Below are 19650 nucleotides of genomic sequence, written 5' to 3'. Positions count from 1 at the left end.
TTGACAACATGCACACAAGTGGGTGTGGCTGCATCCCAATAAAACTTTATTCACACACACACAGGCAGTGGGTTAGGTTTGGCCCCTCAGGCTGTGGTTTGCTGACCTCTGCGTTGGGACTCTTTGAAGATAAGGATTTATTTCTTCTCATACAACCACAAGCAGTCTCCCCACCCCCAGAACTCATGTTGCATTGACTATAATTATACCTTGTTCTCTTTTTTTAAAAAAAAGAACTTATGTATTTATTTTTAGAGAGATAGGAAGGGAGGGAGAGAGAGAAGGAGAAAAACATCAATCAGCTGCCTCTCACACATACACAGCACCAACTGGGGACCTGGCCCCCTACTTAGGCCTGTGCCCTAGACAGGGAATTGAACCAGCAACCTTTGAGTTTGCCAGATGACACCCAACCCACTGAGCCACACCAGTCAGAGCTTTGCTTTGTGCTTAATAGGAGGTGTTCAGTGTTAATTTAGTGAATGGATACATGAAAGAATGAGTTTTCAAATGAAAATATTATAGCACTATTAAGCTTCAATTCTGATGCTTGTTGGGAAACAATAATATAGGTTGAATATAATCTCATCAAGGGGAATTTGTAAGCCTGGTTTCAATACCAATTCTGCTGCTTTCCAGCTATGAAAATGTGAGTGTGTAACTTCTTTTTTTTTCAGCTTGTGCATGTGAGATGCAGGGTGACCCCTACCTCAGAGAGACTGTATGGAAAGCCTGGGGCCCAGTGCTGGGCACACAGTATGTGCTGAAGAGGTGGTGGCAATTGCTTCCAGAAGTAGTGTTAGTGCCGAAAGCCACTTTGTGCTCAGGGGCAGGTTCCAGACTAGGCCTCAGCATCCTTCTGCCCTCTGACATATGGAGAGAATATTGTGAGAATAAATGAAAAGACATCCCTTAGCCTGGTAAAAGCAGGACCATGTAAATCCAGGCAATTTTTCAGAAGTGTCTCCATGTGACTCCTTGGTAGGCATCCCAAACTCAGTGTCCAAAACAGACCTCTTCATCTGTACCCTCCACCTCCCAAGCTTCTCTTCTGTCTTCATCCCCCATACTCCCAGTCAGAAATCTGAAGGTCATCTGCAAAGGCTTGCTCCCTCCATCCCCAAACCAGCAGCCACCAAAGCAGCCACCATCCCATCCTCTCCACGTTCCTGCCTGGTCAGGGTCTCTAGCCTGTGCTTCTAGTGGCTCCCTACTCCATCCATTTAACCACTTTACTGTTAGGTTTATGGTTCAAAAAATAAATCTGGTGCTGTTCTGCTCATCTTCTAAAGTCTTCAGATGCTCCCCGTTTATTGCAGGCTGATGTCCAGTTCCTTAGCCAGAACTGTTCTTCACTGGTCTCTGGTGGTCTTTCCAGACTCATCCCGAGACGATCTTTGGCCTGCCACATGTTCTAGCCTCACAGATAAGCCTCACTCTATGCAGTCTCCTCTCTTGTGTTTTTATGCTGTTACCTGCTTCCTCCTCCTCATGTCTCAGAACTCAGAATCTCTCTAATATATCACAGATTTGTCATTAAACAGTATCCTCTATCCCTGGAGTTTTTAAACACAGCTTCTCAGCTCTGGGAAAATCCGTATCAATAGCATGTTAATTTTTTTTCTTTTCAACTAAAAGGGAACTTATATATCAGATGCTTTCTATCTGGAAGCTTCCGGAGTATATCAAAAATATCTAGCCATGGGGCTTATGGGTCAGTTTTCTAAGAGTAAACATGAGGCTTCTAGTCTGCAAAAATAATGATGTGGTCAGTAAGGATGCCGTTTGATTACATTGTTCCTCCAGATTTCCTCTTGTGTCACGGAGCACAGCAGCAGGAGCCTCCAGTGAAACCTGTCACCTTGTGACCACTCGTGAATCCACCATGACAGACAGCTGAGACTTGGCCTCTTACAACTTCACAGGCTGGTGAGTTTGGAATGAAGAATGAAGTCTCCATGAAGGGTGAGGAAACACATGGAGTAAAGAACGCATGTTCTTTTACTCCTGCTGATGGGTAATAGTAACTGTCCTTGTCCTTGCAAAGGGCCTCAACTGCAAACACCCAGGGCCAGTCCATCGGTCTTCTCTGTTTGGTCCTCCCCACTCTACCCACAAATGCATCCTCAGTCTCACTTGCTGCCCACTCAGGTCTATGGAACTCCTCCTGGCCTCTCTTGCTTCCCTGAGAGTAAAGAACCAGGACATGGTGCCTACTCAGTATTGAGGGAACTTTCACCCCCACCTGTTTGCATACTTATAAAGAATTAGCTTAATGCTAATTCACCTCTACTCTTGGGATATTAGGAAAAAGATGGCTGGGTTGAATTTGTATAGTGCTTTGAAATGTTAGCAAGAAAGTACTATTAGAAGCATATCTTGATTTTAAAACTTGAGCTGAAACCTCAACTTGTTAAATAAACAGATGGATGGATTTTTGGCATGGTGAAATAACCCACAACATTGAAAAGATGAATATCACAATGCATTTAAATATGATTAGATTTATGGAGTTTCAGCTGAACATTTTAAATAAACTATTTATGGCATAAAGCAGTTATAGGACTTTTTAATATTGTATTGATTAGGATTAGGTTTGGGTTTAAACAAGGTAGAAGTTTGTTGTTCTCTCATATAAAAGTCCAGATGGGAGGTCTTGGGCTGACATCACCTCCCTAGTAACAGATACCAAACTTGTTCATTTATTCATTCATTTAATCAATCAGTAAGCAAATACTAGCACTAATTAGACCTGACATTACAGAAGTGGGAAAAAAACAGACTCCCGGTCAGGATGGAGGTAGGCAGATACATTTGCCTCCTTGCACAGTCAAAAGAAGGACAACAACAAATTTAAAAACAAAAGATAACTAGAACTGCCAGAATACTGAACTGTATGGAAATCTGACAACCACAGAGTTAAAGAAGAAACATTCATCCAGACGGGTAGGAGGGGCAGCGATGAGCAGCCGGGCAGAGAGGACTTGAGGAAGGCAGTAATGGGAGGACCAGAGTGGGTGAGGCAGCAGCTGGCAGATCAGGCAAGGCAGTGGGTGTGAGACTGGGCATCCCACATTTGCGTGCAGATAAACCAGGAGGAACAACTGGGGAGCAAGACAGATCGTACAACCCAGTGTTCCAGCTTGGGGAAATACAGCCTCAAAACCTCTGACTGAAAAACCTGTGGGGGTTGTGGTGGTAGGGGAAACTCCCAGCCTCACAGGAGAGTTCACTGGAGAGACCCACAGGGTCCTAGAATTTACACAAACCCACCCACCAGGGAATCAGCACCAGAGGGGCCCAATTTGCTTGTGGGTAGCGGGGGAAGTGACTGAAAGACAGATGACAGTCGGGCAAGCTGCATTGTTCCCTTCAGACCCCACCCCCACATACAGCACCACAATGCATTGAAGTGGGTTGCCCGCCCTGGAGAATACTTAAGGCTCCACCTTTTACTATGTAACAAGCATGCTGAGACAAAGAAATATGGCCCAAATGAGAGAACAGATCAAAGCTCCAGAAAAAATACAGCTAAGCAATGAAGAGATAGTCAACCTATCAGATGCAGAGTTCAAAACACTGGTAATCAGGATGCTTACAGAAATGGTTGAGCATGGTCTCAAAATAGAGGGAGATGTGAAGGCTATGCAAAGTAAAATAAAGAAAAATATGTAGGAAACCCACAGTGAAGGGGAGAAAATCAGGACTCAAATCAATGATTTGGACCAGAAGGAAGAAATAAACCTTCAACCACAACAGAATAAAGAAACAAGAATTAAAAAAAAATGAGGAGAGGCTTAGGAACCTCCAGGACAACTTTAAATATTCCAACATCTAAATCATAGGGGTGCCAGAAGGAGAAGAGGAAGACCAAGAAATTGAAAACTTATTTGAAAACATTATAAAGAAGAATTTCCCCAATCTGGCAAAGGAAATAGACTTCTAGGAAGTCCAGGAAGCTCACAGAGCCCCAAAGAAGTTGGACCCAAGGAAGCACACACCAAGACACACCGTAATTACATTAGCCAAGATTAAAGATAAGAAGAGAATTTTAAAACTAGCAAGAGAAAAGGAGACAGTTACCTACAAAGGAGTTCCCATAAGACTATCAGCTGATTTCTCAAAAGAGACCTTGCAGGCAAGAAGGGGCTGGAAAGAAGTATTCCAAGTCATGAAAGGCAAGGACCTACATCCAAGATTACTCTATCCAGCAAAGCTTTCATTTAGAATGGAAGAGCAGATCAAGTTCTTCCCAGATAAGGTCAAGTTCAAGGAGTTCATCATCACGAAGCCCTTATTATATGAAATGTTAAAGGGACTTGTCTAAGAAAAAGAAGAAGATAAAAAATATGAACAGTAAAATGACCACAAACTCACAACTATCAACAAATCAAACCTAAAACAACAAAAACAAACTAAGGAAACAACTAGAACAGGAACAGATTCACAGAAATGGAGGTTACAGGGAGGGTTATCAGTAGGAAGGGGGAAGGGGGAGAATAGGGGAAAAAGTACAGGGAATAAGTAGCATAAATGGTAGGTGCAAAATAGACAGGGGGAGGCTAAGAATAGCGTGGGAAATGGAGAAACCGAATAACATATATACGACCCATGGACATGAACTAAGGTGTGGGAATGCTGGTAGGAGGGGGTTACAGAGCAGAGGGGAATAAAAGGGAGAAAAAATGGGACAACTGTAATAGCATAATCAATAAAGTACATTTTTTTAAAAAGAATAGGAAAATAGACAAAAATCCTTGGTATATCATGGAGTTTATATTTTGTTGATCCATTGTGCACAGACTTGACCTCATATTCTGATATGGCAACATCTCTGCCTTCTAGGCAGCAGGATGGAGAAAGAAGGAAGAAGAAAAAGGCAAAGAGTGCACCTACATAATCTCTTAAGAAGGATTCCTTGAAGCCACATTACTCTTTCCCCTACATTCCACACAATGATTAGTTACATGGTCCCACCTAGCTGCAAGGGAAGCTGGGGGATGTACCTCATTTTGCTGTGTATAAGGCATACTTTTTTGCCAAAATTTTGAGATAAAAATAAGGATGCACATTATACTTGGGTAGTACTAATTCTGTATCTAAATGTTTTCAATTTTTAAATTTATGCTTATGTGTTAAATTTGTAACTCTAGAAAATAACAATATCCATATGCAAAACAATACACTGGAATATGATAATCTGTTTTGTTTCTAAATACACATAAATACATAATTGAATTAAAAAATTAAAATGAAAGATTGTTTTCCTGAAAGTCTGGACCAAAAACGTAGGTGCACCTGATTCATGAAAGCACGTTTCACACCGCAAATACGATAGTCTTTAATCCCACTGAAAGCCTATTATCAAGGAAGTAGGGAAGATGAGTAATGGCAAAGGGCAGGAAACTACTTGTATCTTCCATAAACAAAGCTTGTAATTTAAAAGATAACCCATTTAATGCATATATCCAAGATATTATTATTTCGAGATGTAACCAATGTAAAAATTATTTCACATTTTTTTTGTTTTGTTACTAACTGTGAAATCCAGTGTCTACTTACACACACATCACTTACATTCTGTCACACACCCAGTCACATCCCAGCTCAGTTCAGATCAGTCACATTGCAAGTGCTCGGTAGCCACACTGGACTGTGCAGCCCTGGGTGTGTCAACTTGTCCTACATCATACGTGTCATACGTCAACTTCAAGTATGGTCCATGGGCCAGCAGCATTAGCCACACTGGGGAACTTATTGGAAATGAAGGCTCTTAGGTCCTGCTCTAGACCTCCTAAATTGTAACCTGCAATTTAAGGAGATCCCACATGCTTGATGTGCACATTAAAGTATAACATACACTATTTTATAACTCTCTTTTAGATGAGACTTCAATTAGAATCTAACAAAGAGTCTAAAGAAAAGAGAAGCTACCCCCAGTGAACTCTCTGGAATCAGGTGTGGAAACTTGTCAGATCCCGTCTTTTTTTCGACCCCATGAGATTGCTACTGAGACCTTTTGAGAGGGGGCAGTTTTTAAGAAATTACATTCAAGTCAATCAATGAAGTTTGGTTAGTTGACCAAGGGAGAGATTTAAAAACAAAACAACATCAAATTGTTGGGTTATGAGTGGAATTAATTTTCAAGGCTCTTCTCTAAGGCTATAAGCACAGCTTTGAAATACTTAAGATTTGTCTGAAACTTGTTGCCTATTATTTTAACAGCTTTATCGAGATACAATTTACACACCATACAATTCATTGATTTCAGTTGCGCAATTCAAAGTGACTATGCATTTCCTGCTAGCCCCAGGCAACCACCAGTCCACTTTATGTCACCATAGGTTTGCCTATTTTGAATATTTATTATAAATGAAAGCATACCATATGTGGTCTTTGGTGACTAGCTTCTTTCATTTAGCCTAATGTTTTCAAGATTCATCTATTTTATAGCACGTGTCAGTACTTCCTTTTATGGCTAAATAATATTCCACATTATGGATACATCACATCTTATTTATCTATTTATAAACCTGTAAAGCTTTAATACAGAAGCCAGAAGGAAGAGGAAAACAGTTGGTAGGAACTCAAGGAAATAACAGCTCCTCATGTGTTCAGAGTGACAGAATCAGAATCGAAAAGACCTTGAAAACCACTCAGTGCCTTGCTTTCCTTGTGGAAAACTTCAGTATTACGGGGTCAGGCAGGGATGAGGACCCAAGTCCTATGCTCGTCCTGCGGCCACACACATCTGGGGCCTCAGGGCTCCTCTCCAAGGTAGCCATGGAAACAGTAGGCCCTGGTGACAGCTGGGAGAGGCACAAGTCTTTTCATTTTATCCTTGTCCTCAACTTCAGAAAACCATTGGGAGTTCAGAGCCCCAGGCAGATCTGGTGTTACTTCTGGAGAACTCTTTTGAAGATCCAGTAGAGGGAAGTTTGTCTGGTATTCTGGACTTCCCTCCATTTCCCTTGCCCCTACATCTCTGACTCATCAGCGAGAATGTATTAAAAACCCAGAAATCGAGTGCATCACAGCTGGGGTGGACCTCATGCTATCCACTCAAACAGAAGCCCAGGGAGGGAAGAGGACCTGCCCAAGCTGCAGCTGGTGCTCCCAGGGTACCACGTGGTTTTCTTGTTCCTCAGGGCCTTGCTTACAAATGACAGAAGCCAGTTCTCGTCCATGGCGCCACCATCCCAAGATACTTTCTGCCTTTCCTCAGGCCTCTTGATTGACTGCCGCCATCCTATGTAACCACCGATGATCTCTGTCCTTGTGCTTTCCTGCCACGTGCAGAAGCTCGGGCGTGAGTCCGAGGTGTGGAGCGTGAATGTTGCTCTCCTTCAGCCTCCATCATGGGAGGCAGGGCCCTTGGGATTATTCTAAGTTAGAAGACGTTTGGTCAAAACACAAAAGGTGCCCACAACAGTTACAAATCCCATGTTCTCCAGTGAGAAAAAACCACGGCCCACTCCCACCAAGCAGTAACAGTGTTGGCCAGTGAGTCAGGGAGGCAGGCAGCAGATAGGAATTAAAAACAAAACAAAACAAAACAAAACAAAACAAAAAAAACCCAAAACTGAGAACTATTCTGAAGGAATGTGTTCCTTTCTGACCCCAGGGTGCAATGGAGGGTGAGCCCATGAAGGACCAAGAAGCTAGGTCACATGAACAGCAGAGATACTGGTAACAGCAGGTTAACCCAAGAAGAGGCAGATGCTGGGGAAGGAGGGGAGTGTGCTCCCTGTCTCCAACCACTGGAGGAGCTGCCAGGGAGACGCAGGCCAGAGGGTGCGGCTAGTATCGAGGAATGGGAAATTAGAAGGAGGCAGATTTCAGGATGATGCGAAGATGTTTCTAGTAATCGGAAGTACCGTGTAACCAGAGTGACTCAGAAGGTGGGGACTCTTCGCCCCTGGAAGTCTTCAAGCTGGCACACAGGTAGGCAGTCGGCCAGCCTCTACTGCTGTCCTGTCCGCTACGGTAGCCACTAGCTGCGTGTGGCTTTTGAGCACACGTTGACATGATGACCTTTTCGAGACTTTGGCTCAGTCCAGAGGGTCGCCCCTGCTCTGAGGTGGGAGGAGCTGGGCCCCACAGGCCCAGTTTCTTCTCCCGAACTCTCCAGTCAGGCAAATCATCCTCCCCCAGGGAAAGGGCAGTTTCCTGTGGTGCTGCCAGGGTAAGGAGTTGTGTGGGAGAAGGATAAAGAGCTCAGTTTGCCCAGGGTCCAGTGTGGGAGATGGGGAGCCGTGGGTTGGGGGGCAGACATCTGGTGCACCTCTGAGAAAGCTACTGGACCTGCGTCAGGTCTGACTTCCCACCCGTGCTGGCAGTGCCCACGTGGGCTCGAGATGTGACTGCACCTGGAAGGGCAGATGCATCACCTCGCTGCGCGCACACCATGTAGTCAACCCAGAGCGGCTATTGTCCGAGTCCTTGACCACAATGCATGGTATAATAAATACCACGTCGTGCAAACGGGGTGTCAGGGCTAGGCTTGGTCCTGACTCCTACCACATGCTCTGGTGTCTGAGTTATAGAATTATGGGATGTCAGAGCCGTTAGAGTTCCCAGATACCATCTTGGCCTGTGGCAGATTAGGTAACTGGTCTGTCTGTGAGAGGGGAAATGAGGCTGCAGCCAGGAAGAGGGCCGAGGGAGGGTGGTAGATGACACGTGTAACTCCTGCCCCCCTCTCCCCACCCTTGTCACCACTGCTTCCTAGACCCAGTAATTCAGGAAGGCAGTCTGTTTGACCAAAAGGCAGGAAGTCCTCCGGGCCCACTCCCATCCTGGTGGTGGCTGGTTCTATTCTCGGGCCTGCAGGGACCACACACCCTTCGGCACGTAACACAAGCTCGACCGCTCACTTCGGTGCTAGGATTGGCTGCGTTTAGTCTCTTCTTAGTTGTTTATCTTTTCCTCGTATTTTATATCTCTGACAACCTCGGGTTGTCTCGGGTTACAGTGCAGACACTCCTGCCCCAGCAGCTAGAAGAGTTAAGAAGATAGTTTTGTGATTAATTTTTTTCATATTTTTCCCATTTATATTTTTATTCTGTGATTGAAAAACATTGTTTAATATTTTAATGCAAATCTATTTCAAACTCCATGTATTTTATAATAAAAGAATTTTTCTCTTAAAATATTTTGAAAAGCAATCTGTGATGCATTCAAGAAAGTATATATTATGAAATCAATTTTTCTCTTAAAATAAAATGTAACTGAGCCAAAGTTTCACTAGCTGTGAACCAGGAGTATGATGTGTTTATTTTATTGAATCCTTGCCTCTGTGTATTGGCATTTTTCTAATATTCCTTTCCTATCCACAAAACGCATAATAATAATTTGCTGCAGATAAATCTACTCCCTGGAGACTGATAGACATGAGAAGAAGCAAAGGCCGTTTTATTTGAATAGAAATATAGGCAGATGAGGCTGAGTTTGCTCACAGTTCAAGTTCACAGCACAAATGATGAGCAGTTTCAGAGCCGCAGAGAACTGAGTTCTTATCTCAGCTTTGCTGCCACTGAACTGGAGGTCTCAGGAGGGCACCTCCCACTCGGCTACCTCTTCTCCAGCCTCGGGAATGGTCACTAAGGCTGCCCCTGGGGCTCAAGGAAAGACACTGGCCCTAGTGGCCTGCACAGAGGTGAACTGTCAGAGCAGCTCAGCTCCCATTTTGATGTGGGGGTCGGGGAGGGGTGTGCTTTTGAACAGGGCCCCCACAGCTAACCATCCCTAACTTCTGTCTGATAGTTCAGCTGGGTGAGATCTCCCTCAAGTTATGAGCTTCTCGCTGCATTTTTGCAGGGCAAAAAAACTCAAATCCGATCACTCTAGGTTTGCCTTCCACATTGTGTTACTCTCTGATTTAACAGGGTTTCTTTGGTGCAGATTTTTGAAACTTAACTATTCATACGAAGCTCGTCACAGCAAGGGTGAGCTGTAGCGTTGGAAATGCTCTGTCCGTCTTGGGTTGGCTGTTTGTTCTCATTTATTCCAGGCCCTAAATTTCAACCCTATTTGTGATGTCTGGGTATTTATTTTAAGCAGTCAGCCTGGACTTCATCAGAATGGCAGTCTTTTGGGGAATTCAGTTGTCGGGCTAATGTCTGAACTTTCAGAGAATGTAAGCTTTCGGCCCCTGACCTGTGCTCCAAGAAGGGTAAAGGTTGGCATTAAAAGCTGCCCTCTATGGGGGGTATGGATATTAAGCAAATGGGGTTTCCCCTAATGGAGCCAAAAGACCCAGCAGCAGCTCCAATCCAATGCAAAAAGAACTCACTGAGGCCTGGGGGTCCAGTGCTGCATTTATCACTGGGGTCTCCCTCTCTCCACTGAATGGCTACATGCTGCTGGGAGAGCATTATTAAGCACTTGTATCTGACCAGTTCTGTGCTGAGTGCTGCGGCAGACAGACCTAACCCACCAAAGACTGCTCTCTGTGAGTGCTGGCTCCTTCTCTGGCTCCCTCAGCCTTGCAAGCTTCATCCAGAGGCTTCCCACAGCCCAGCCTGACCCGTTCGCCCACAGGAGGGCACCGGCATTGGTTTTGCTACCATAGTCTCAGTGCCTGCAGCCCCTGGAAAAGAGCTGACTGTCGGCCTTCAGCACTCCAGTTCCCCTCTAGCACTAGAACTGTCTGAAACCTGACTCTTCTGAGCTGGGGGCCAGGCAGCTGGCTAATAATCTCTTGCCACCTGCTCAAATGCTGCTGGTGTCCAGTCTGGGTGGCCAACTCTCACCTCATAGCCCAGTAGATGCTGGGCACTGCCACTTCCCCTCTGGCCCTGCAAACAGGCAATACCAGTGCAGGCTCCTATTGCCCCAGCCCCTCACTCTGCTTCCATTTGGCTGCCTTCTCCCCTACAGGCAAGGGCACCTCCTCCCCTTGGCACCCAGCTTGAAACCAAAGAATCATCTTAGATCATTCCCTCGCCCTCACCACCAGCATCCAATTAAACTTGATTGTCTTTTCCTCAGATCTATCAGCTTCTCTCCATTCCCACTGTTGCATCCTTAATTCAACCCATCATCGTCTCAGCACCCAGCATAGGGCTGTCAAGTGGTTGCTCATCCTATTTGCTGAATCAGTGAATGAGAGAGTGAGTGACCAGTGTGACCTCCTGCCGTGATCTCTCTCGTCTCATCTCTCCCCCTGCTCCAAATTACTCTTCACCTGGCGCCCATCCTGAGCTCCTCTCGGCTCTCTGCTTATCCACTTCTTCTAGGAGCCTCCTCTTGTCCTCCAGCCTGAGAGACGGCTCCTCTGTGCCCTGGAGCACGGCATGCCCGCCCATTCCTATACAGTGCGTGTGCCCTGTCATCGGCGTTGCCTGTTTGCGTGTCAGTTGTTCTTCCTTGACACTGAGTTCCCCGAAGCAGGGCCTGAATTTTCCTCATCATTGTGTTCCCAGCACTCAGCACAGAGGAGGTGCTCCTTAAATATCTGTTGGGTAAATGAAGGTCTAGAAACGCCTGCCTCTGTGCCTCACCACTCACCGCTTTCATGTCTCTCCCGGTTCTCCCCCCACCCTCTCACCAGCCACACCCGGCCTGGCAGTGTGCGCTGCAATGTGGAGTGCGGTTCCGAGCTTTGAAACCAGCTTCACATGGAGATTTGTTTCCGAGGCACCGCTCATTCCTCTTCTAGCCCCACCTTGGGTCACTTGGTACCGAGTGTCCTGGCCGGCTCAGTAAGACGTGCTTGCCGTTATCTGATCTCCAGCGCTGGCTGGTGCCCTCTTCTGATGTTTCCCGACTGGCCTCTCGTGGTGGTGTGGTGGCCAGGCTCCTCCCTTCACCTGGCTGTGAACCCCTGGGGCAGGGGCAGCATGTAATTCATGCCTGACCCCCTCCCCCAACCCCACAGCACCCAGAACAAGGGACTTGTTTATACATAATAGGTTCCCAGAAAAGGGCGATGTTAGATTGACCAGAAGCTGGGGGGACTCAAGGAGGGGTGGGGCTCCAGGAATTAGGTGGACTGGGGGGAAGCTCTGAAGGTGAGGGAGGGGGAGAAACGGAGAGATGTGTCACCACTCGTGTGGGTAAAGGAGGAGCTGATGTACTGGGCGGGGGCAGGAATAGCAGGGAACAAGGGTGTGGAGAGAGAGGGAGCTGGGTGAGCGGAGTGACTGCCTCGGTGCCCTATTAGACAAGCCCAAGGCCCACTGGGTAGCTGGCAGACCAGGGCACTGCCCAGGTTTCCCCGGGTAGCAGACAGCTGCAGGGCTGTGCGTGCTGGAAGTATCTACCCACGCCTCTCTATCTCTTCCTTGGCCCTGCTCCCCATGTAATGTAAAGGACTTCTCACCCTTTTGAGCAAGGAAAAATCAAGTCAGAGTCGTGCTTTATGCCCCCTCTAGAAAGGATGTGAACCAAAGGTTAGTCATCTTTCTTACGTCACTACCGCCATCCTCCTGGGCCCTTCTCACACGGAGCAGCGTCATAGTTTACCCAGGTGTTCACCTTTATTATCTCATTCAGATCATCACAGCTGCCATTGTTTACGCCTTATAGCTGGGGAGACAGGAGTTCAGAGGGGTCAAAGGACTGACCCAAGGCCGCACAGCCAGTCTGGGGAGGGCAGGTGTGGGTTGAGAAACTTGCTCTGGAATCCCTCTCAGGCAATGCTGGCAGGGGCAGAGGCAAGCCCGTGGGTGTACACATGTCGGCGTGTCCATCCGCATTCCCTCCGTGTGCACCTGTGTCTGTAGCTGTGCGTGTCAGGGGTGAGTGGACAGTTCGGTGTGTGCCTGTGTAGGTGTGGATGTGTGAAACCATGCGGGGGTGTCCTTGGAGTCGAGCGCGTGTGCGAATGTGGCCTGGGCGCGGACGCACGCGTGCATGCAGGCACTCCGCCTCCTGCTCAGATGTCTTGGCTGCGGGCTTGACAACTGAAACCCAGCTGCGCTCTGGCCGGGACACATCCGCTGTGGAAACCTAGGAGGAGCTGACAGTCCCTAAAGAGGGGTTACACACGCTGCCAGCAAGCGCTCCTGGCCCACTGCCTAATTCCCTGCAAATGCTCTTTAAATCTGTTTCTAATTTGGACTCTGCCTTCCCCTGCCCCACCCCGAGTCCCCACTCTCCCAACTTGCCTCAAACCAGAAAATTATGCTGAATAATGGCTGCGGAGGGGGGAGAGTGCTAAAGGTCGCCACTGGGCTGTCGGAGGGCATAATCATGTCACGTTTTAATTTACGCAGGGTACAGTGATGGAATCAAAACCAGTAGGTTTGGGCTGCACTTGCAATTCCAGCCAACAGTAACTCCTGTAGGTCACGCCACTTCCAGGGGAGAAATCACACCCCACAGTCCATGGAGCTTGCGAAACCCATGTGCATCTGTGTGGAAAGATGTAGCACCCAGCCTTCGCTGTCTGCCCGGGCCCTGCACTTGTGCAGACCTGCGGCACCGGGACGAATCTCTCTGGTTGTCTGAGTGCTGCCCGGATGTGCTGGGTATCAAGGTTCTAACACAATATGTCTTTCATGTATTTTGCAGTCCTGTGACACACTCAACACCAGGGTGACCCAGATCCATGGGAAAGTGTACACAAAGCAGAGTGAGAAGAGTTGAAAGCAGCGTTGTGCGCACACACGGATGGCTGCTCTGCAAAGTTTATTTACATGGGAGAAAGGGGGGGCTGCTGGGAGACATCTGTTGGAACTGTGCTCACATCGAGGGGTTAGGGATGTGATTTGAGATACAGAGGCTTTAATAATTAATGAGAACTTAAAAAGAAAACATGCATGCTTTGAAGGCAAGAGACTTACTCTACCAACCACTTATGGCCCCTTGCAGACCAGTGGAGACCAGAAGTCGGCAATCTAAAGATGACTCTCCCTGTGTTGTGTGGCCAGGCAGCTAGGGAAGCTAGAGCAGGAAGAGGCTGTGGGCTTCCAGTGTCTGGAGGCCTTTGCAAGGGAGACCGTGTTCACGGTGATCTGGTAGGAATCTCAGTCCCTCCCTTGAGCATCCTGAGAGTCTGCAACTGGTGTGTGCTGCAGGGGCTGCCGAGGGGGCCTGGCAAGCGGCCATCCCTCAGCTGGCCGGCAACTGCAGGAAGATGGGGCTGACGGCCTGGAGGCCACCGCTTAGAAGCCTCGAGGCAGTCAAGACTCTGAAGCTCCCGCTTCTCCAGCTGTCTGGAAAGGAAGCAGGGGGTGGGGGAGTAGGGGGAATGGGGGTAGGGGGAAAGCTGCTCTGGGTTGAAAGAGACCCTGAGGACTTCTGTTCCCTGCCTCCAACCACACATGGGAGAGTAGCCACCAGGATGTGTTGGGAATAAAGGGGACGAGGGGCCCACGCTTCTGTTGTGCCTCGGGGTCTGTCTCCCATTTCATCACTCAGGGCACCCCCTGTCGTATCTTTTTCATTTTCAAATCGTTGGCATTTATTTAGTTGTATGTGATGCTAAGGACTTTGCATATGTCAAAAGCCTCATTTAATCTTCAGAACACACCTACAAGGTACGTGTGGCAGAGATGGCTAGCTTTCAACCAGATGTCCATACTTCCCTTTCTTTAGGGTTGGGTTCTTGCTGGGACATGCAGGCTCATCCAGACACGGCGTGTTTCAGTCCCCTTTCCCATCAGTCGCAGCCAGAGGACTGGGATCTGACCCATGCAGTGTGAGCAGAGGTGAGTTGCTCTACTACCGAGTCTGGCCGTGAGAAGCCCCCACAAAGCTCTCTGTAAGTTCTATCCCCCTCGGCCTGGTTGAAGTAGGGACAGCCCCAGGATGACCTTGGAAGCCACAGATTTAAAACGGCAGGACATCTGCCCCTGCAGGTGTAGGGGCAGACTGCCCAGCCAGTGTGTTCCCTGCCCAGTCCTGAGCGAGAAATAAACTTACATCCTGTTGTCTCGAAGCCATGATGCTTTCTGCAGCTGGTTTGTTATAACAGTGAATCTCTCCTAAATAATTAACTAGGAAATTTCACTCCCATCTTACAGATGAGAAAACTGAGACTCAGAGGAAAAGAAATTGCCCGAGGTCCTATATTCAGTAAGAGCAGGGTCACGATGCAAGTCTAGGCCTCCCCGGTTTCAAGGTCATGCTCTAGTGAGTTTCCCAAAGTGTGTCCACCGAACACTATTAAAACAACACCCCAATCCTTTCATGCTCAGATAGTTTTGAGAAATGCCCTTGGAAACCGTCAACAAGATTCTTCCTGCAGCTCTTTTCAGGATGCCAGCTTGCTAATAGCCACCGAGAATCACCACTGGGACATCTAGTGTGCAGGGTGCTGGGTTTCCAATGTGTGAGACCCCAGGGGCCTTTTCTCTAGGGAGCTCCTTGTGAGACCAGCACACTCGGGAGACACTTGGGGAGACACTGAACGCCTCTGTCCAACATGGGTTGAATTGTGTCTTCCCCCTCCCTATTTCCCCAAAAAGATCCAAAAAAGATACATCGAAATTTTAGCCTTAGCACCTCAGAATGTGACCTTAGCTGGAAATAGGGTCTTGGCAGACTTAGCCAAGTTCAGGTGAGGTCCTTAGGTGGGACCTAGTGTAGTGCAGCCGGCATTCTCATGCCGGGAAACTGGACCCAGACGAGCACAGAGAGAAAAGGATGTGAACCCACGTGGAGAAGCACAAGGGGAATGCCACGTGAGGACGGAGGACCAAAAGATGCATCTGCTGAGTGCCAGCCTGTGAACCAAAGAGTTGCTGGTTTGATTCCCAGTCAGGGCACGTGCCTGGGATGCGGGCCAGGTCCCCAGTTGTGTGCTGTGTGGGAGGCGGCCACACATTGATGTTTCTCTCCCTCTCCTCCTCCCTTCCACTCCCTCTAAAAATAAATAAATAAAATCTTTAAAAAAAAGAAAAACAAAGATGCATCCATAAGCGAAGGAATGCCAAGGACTGGTGGCAAACACCAGAAGCTAGCAGCGGCCAGGAAGGCTTCTCTCGGAGCGGTCAGAGGAAGTGGCCCAGCCAACACCCCCATCTTAGACGTCCAGCCTCCCAAACGAAGAGAATGCATTTCTGTTGCTTCAGGCCACCAGTTTGTGGCACTTAGTCCCGGGACATGAATACATGGCCTCTAGCTACTTTTAAGACCAAAGTTTCTTGGCAATGTTATCTTACATATAATTATTCCAATGACACACTGAGGTGTCTTCATTTTACCAAAGCACAAATGGGGAAAGAGCACCAGGAGGGACAAGCAGCAGCTCAGAGCCTCAGGCTGGGTGCTTGGCTCCGAGTCCCACCCGGGCTACTTGACGTCCCTGTCCACAGCTCAGTGAGGATGACAAGGTTCGCATCAGCTTTACAGGTTGAGAACAGGGTTAAATGAATGAACATACTGAAAATACCTGGATGCATACCTGGCAGGCAGCTAGTGCCTGTTCCTTTCAAATGATACAGGCAGGACTGTACGGTCATTTTAGGGGCAGGCAGACCAGCGTTTGAATCCAAACTCTGCTATTCACCAACAGTGTGACCTTGAGAAATTGGCTTAATCTTTCTCAATCTCAATTTCCTCATCTCTACAACAAAGGAAGTAATGCCTGTTGTTAAGAGGCTTTTCAAAAAAGGTAAAATCATGACTCTCAGACAGATGACAAAAGAACGCATGTGAGAGATTTTATCTAACTCAGTATGAATAAGTGAGCTAAGGAGATGTTACGGTGGTTCGAGCGAGAATGCAAGCGACAGTCTCACGTACGGATGGCACTCTTGAGGTACACTTTCAAATGGACAGAATGGACTGGCTTTTGGCCCGGGGGAGGGGCTGCCAAGCGTGTGTGTGTCCTTTGTCCCCTACAACAGCCAGAGCCGCAGACCGAACCCAAACCAGGTGACTGGAAGGCTGTGCTCCTAGGAGAGCCAGTCATCTTTCTTGCTCTTTCAAGATTTCCTTATAGTTTTTTTGCATATTTATATGTACAGAATTGGGAAAAGATAGATGAATATGTGAAAAAAGAAAGTTGCTGACTAAGGTCTGACCATATTTTCACAAAAACAAACGAACTGTGAGTGTGTGTATGTAATGTTGATGAAATAGAGACACATGTCAGGAAGAATGCTCAGGACTGAAAACAATGCGACTCCTGCAGGGCCAGACTGGTGATGGTGAGGGTGGAGGGAGGCTCTCACGACTTACTTGCCAAACTTCTGTATTGTTTGAACAAAAATAAATACCTACGTTAGCGTGCACTGTGAATAGGCGATGGCTGAGTGAGAGATGCCCACAGTACTTGGAGCAGTGCCCGGCACCCAGTACCCGGGAGGTTTTGTTATTATTATTAATGTACCTTCAACAAGCCCAGAGCACCCAGGCCTGCTCTCGAGGAGAGGTGACTAAGAAGGACAACCGTACTGCTGCCCGGGGATGTCTCCCTTTGAGAGGAGTGAGATTTGAAACCTTATGCTTTTGTTTTGGGAGACACTTGAGTGCCCCTCACTTCCTGAGGGTTGAAGAGGCCTCCTTCCTGAGTCACACAGCCTTGTGGTGGCTATTGTCATCTGCATTTCCTCAGTCCAGCTGGCGGCCCCACCCGGGGTTTAGCCGGCAGAGCTCCTTGGCCCCAGTGGGGAGGCCTAGCTGGGCAGGAGGAAGCCACTGGTCTAGGCCCCACACGGTCTAAGTCTGACCCAGCTAGGCACTGTTTTGATTGCTCTTAATGTAAAAACTAATTAATTCTTCTTAACCCTAGAACTATTTTCTTAACCCCCAAACTAATTTATTCTTCTCAACAAATCTACACAGTCAGTACTAATAATATCATCAATTTAGAAAAAGGAAAACCGGGCCCAGAAAGATTAAATCACTTGCCCAAAATCTTACCACAGTGTTTGGCAGAGAGAACAGCCCTGCCCTTGGGAGTCCTTGACTCCAAGGTCGATAACAAACCAGACTTCAAGATACTGCGTTCTCACCCTACCCTTCATGACCTCAAAAGACTGCGTCAACTACAAATTCCTCTTTTCTCTTTTAGGGAGTGTGCCTGCTGATACAGCCACCCACATCTAGATGACGCATCTCAAGGTCACCTTGTAGACATAAGTAGCATGCCTTCTCATCAGGCAGTGCTTAGCAACATAGATTCAAGGAAAAGCCCGTGCTGCCCGGAGCCCTTTGGCCTCCTGGTAAGTGACAGCTGCCTGCCTTTTTGTTGATTCTAGAGAATCACAAAAATGTTTTCCTGTAAAGGCCACTTGTTAGGCACCATCTAGTTCCACCACTTTACGAAATACCTGCTCCTCACCCCACCTGATAAAACAAGGTCACCCTGCAAAGGATCCTACAGTAGGGCTCCTCCCACCTAGCCCTGGGGCTGTGGTTAAAGCCACGAACCCCTCTTTGTTTCCTCTGCAGAACTAGGATAATGATCTTTGTATTGTTCAGGGGCAGTGCTTGTCTAAAACTTGTCAGAAAAACGGAACTATGTTAATAACACCTCATGCAAAAGCTTCAAGAGCCAAACCTCCAAGTTCTACTGTGAGCCAAACCTCTCCACTCCAGCAATGTGGAGCAGGTGAAACAGGGGAAGGGGACTGGCAAGTGGCGATTGCCGGCAGTGGCAGAACCAGCTACATAATGTGCTGGGCTCATTGCAAAATGCAAACGTGAAGCCCCTTGATCAAAAATTATCAAGAATTTCAAGGTAAAGACAACAGAGCATTAAACTGAAACATGGCACCCTTCTAAGTTCTAAGCTGGCCCTAGCAATGGGGGCCTTGAATGGCACTTCAGGGCTCATGTAAAACACTTTTATAAATGGTAAGGTTTTACAAAAGGAGACCAGCTAGGCTGGGTTGTATATAATGCTACTTTCTTTTTTTTTTTTTATTCAGCAGCCTAATTTTTAAAATTTTTTACTATTTTATTTTTTGTTGAGATAACATCAGTTTCAGGTGTACAAAATAATGATTTGGTATATGTATATATTGCAAAATGACCACCACAATAAATATAGTCAACATTCATCATCTCACAAAAATGCCAATATTTTTTCTTGTGATGAGAACATTTACAATGTGCTCCCTTAGCAACTTTCAATATACAGTATAGTATTGTTAACTATAGTCACCATGTTGTACAGGAATCTTGAGAACTTACCTTATTTACCTTATAACTGGAAGTCTGTATTTTGACCACCTTCACACACATACCCCCTGCCCCTCCCTCTGGTAACCACCAATCAGTTTTTTGCATCTATGACCTTCCTTCCTTCCTTCCTTCCTTCCTTCCTTCCTTCCTTCCTTCCTTCCTTCCAAGGTTCCACAGATAAATGAGATCACATGGTATTTGTCTTAATGCCCTCAAGGTCCATCCATGTTGTTGCAAATGGCAGGATTTTCTTCTCTTTTATGGCTGAATAATATCATATATATTTTTATCTATTCATCCATTTGTATTTTCAAGTCTTGGCTTTTGTAAATAGTGCTGTGATGAATAAGGGGGTACAGACATCTTTTTGAGTTAGTGTATTGTTTTCTTTCAGATAAATACCCAGAAGTGTAATTGTGGGTATGAGATAATAGAAAAAATGTATATTGTTCTCTGCCCTTGATTCCTGGTACAAAGCTCCTAAAGCCCTCATAATTTTCTAAGTAATAAGAGCACTAGGAGTCTTTCTCTTGATCTAATATTTGGCTTTGTCCCCATCCCTGACAC

Source organism: Phyllostomus discolor, chromosome 2, assembly GCF_004126475.2.
Source record: "Phyllostomus discolor isolate MPI-MPIP mPhyDis1 chromosome 2, mPhyDis1.pri.v3, whole genome shotgun sequence".
Taxonomy (NCBI): Eukaryota; Metazoa; Chordata; class Mammalia; order Chiroptera; family Phyllostomidae; genus Phyllostomus; species Phyllostomus discolor.
Note: the sequence above shows the minus strand (reverse complement) of the source record.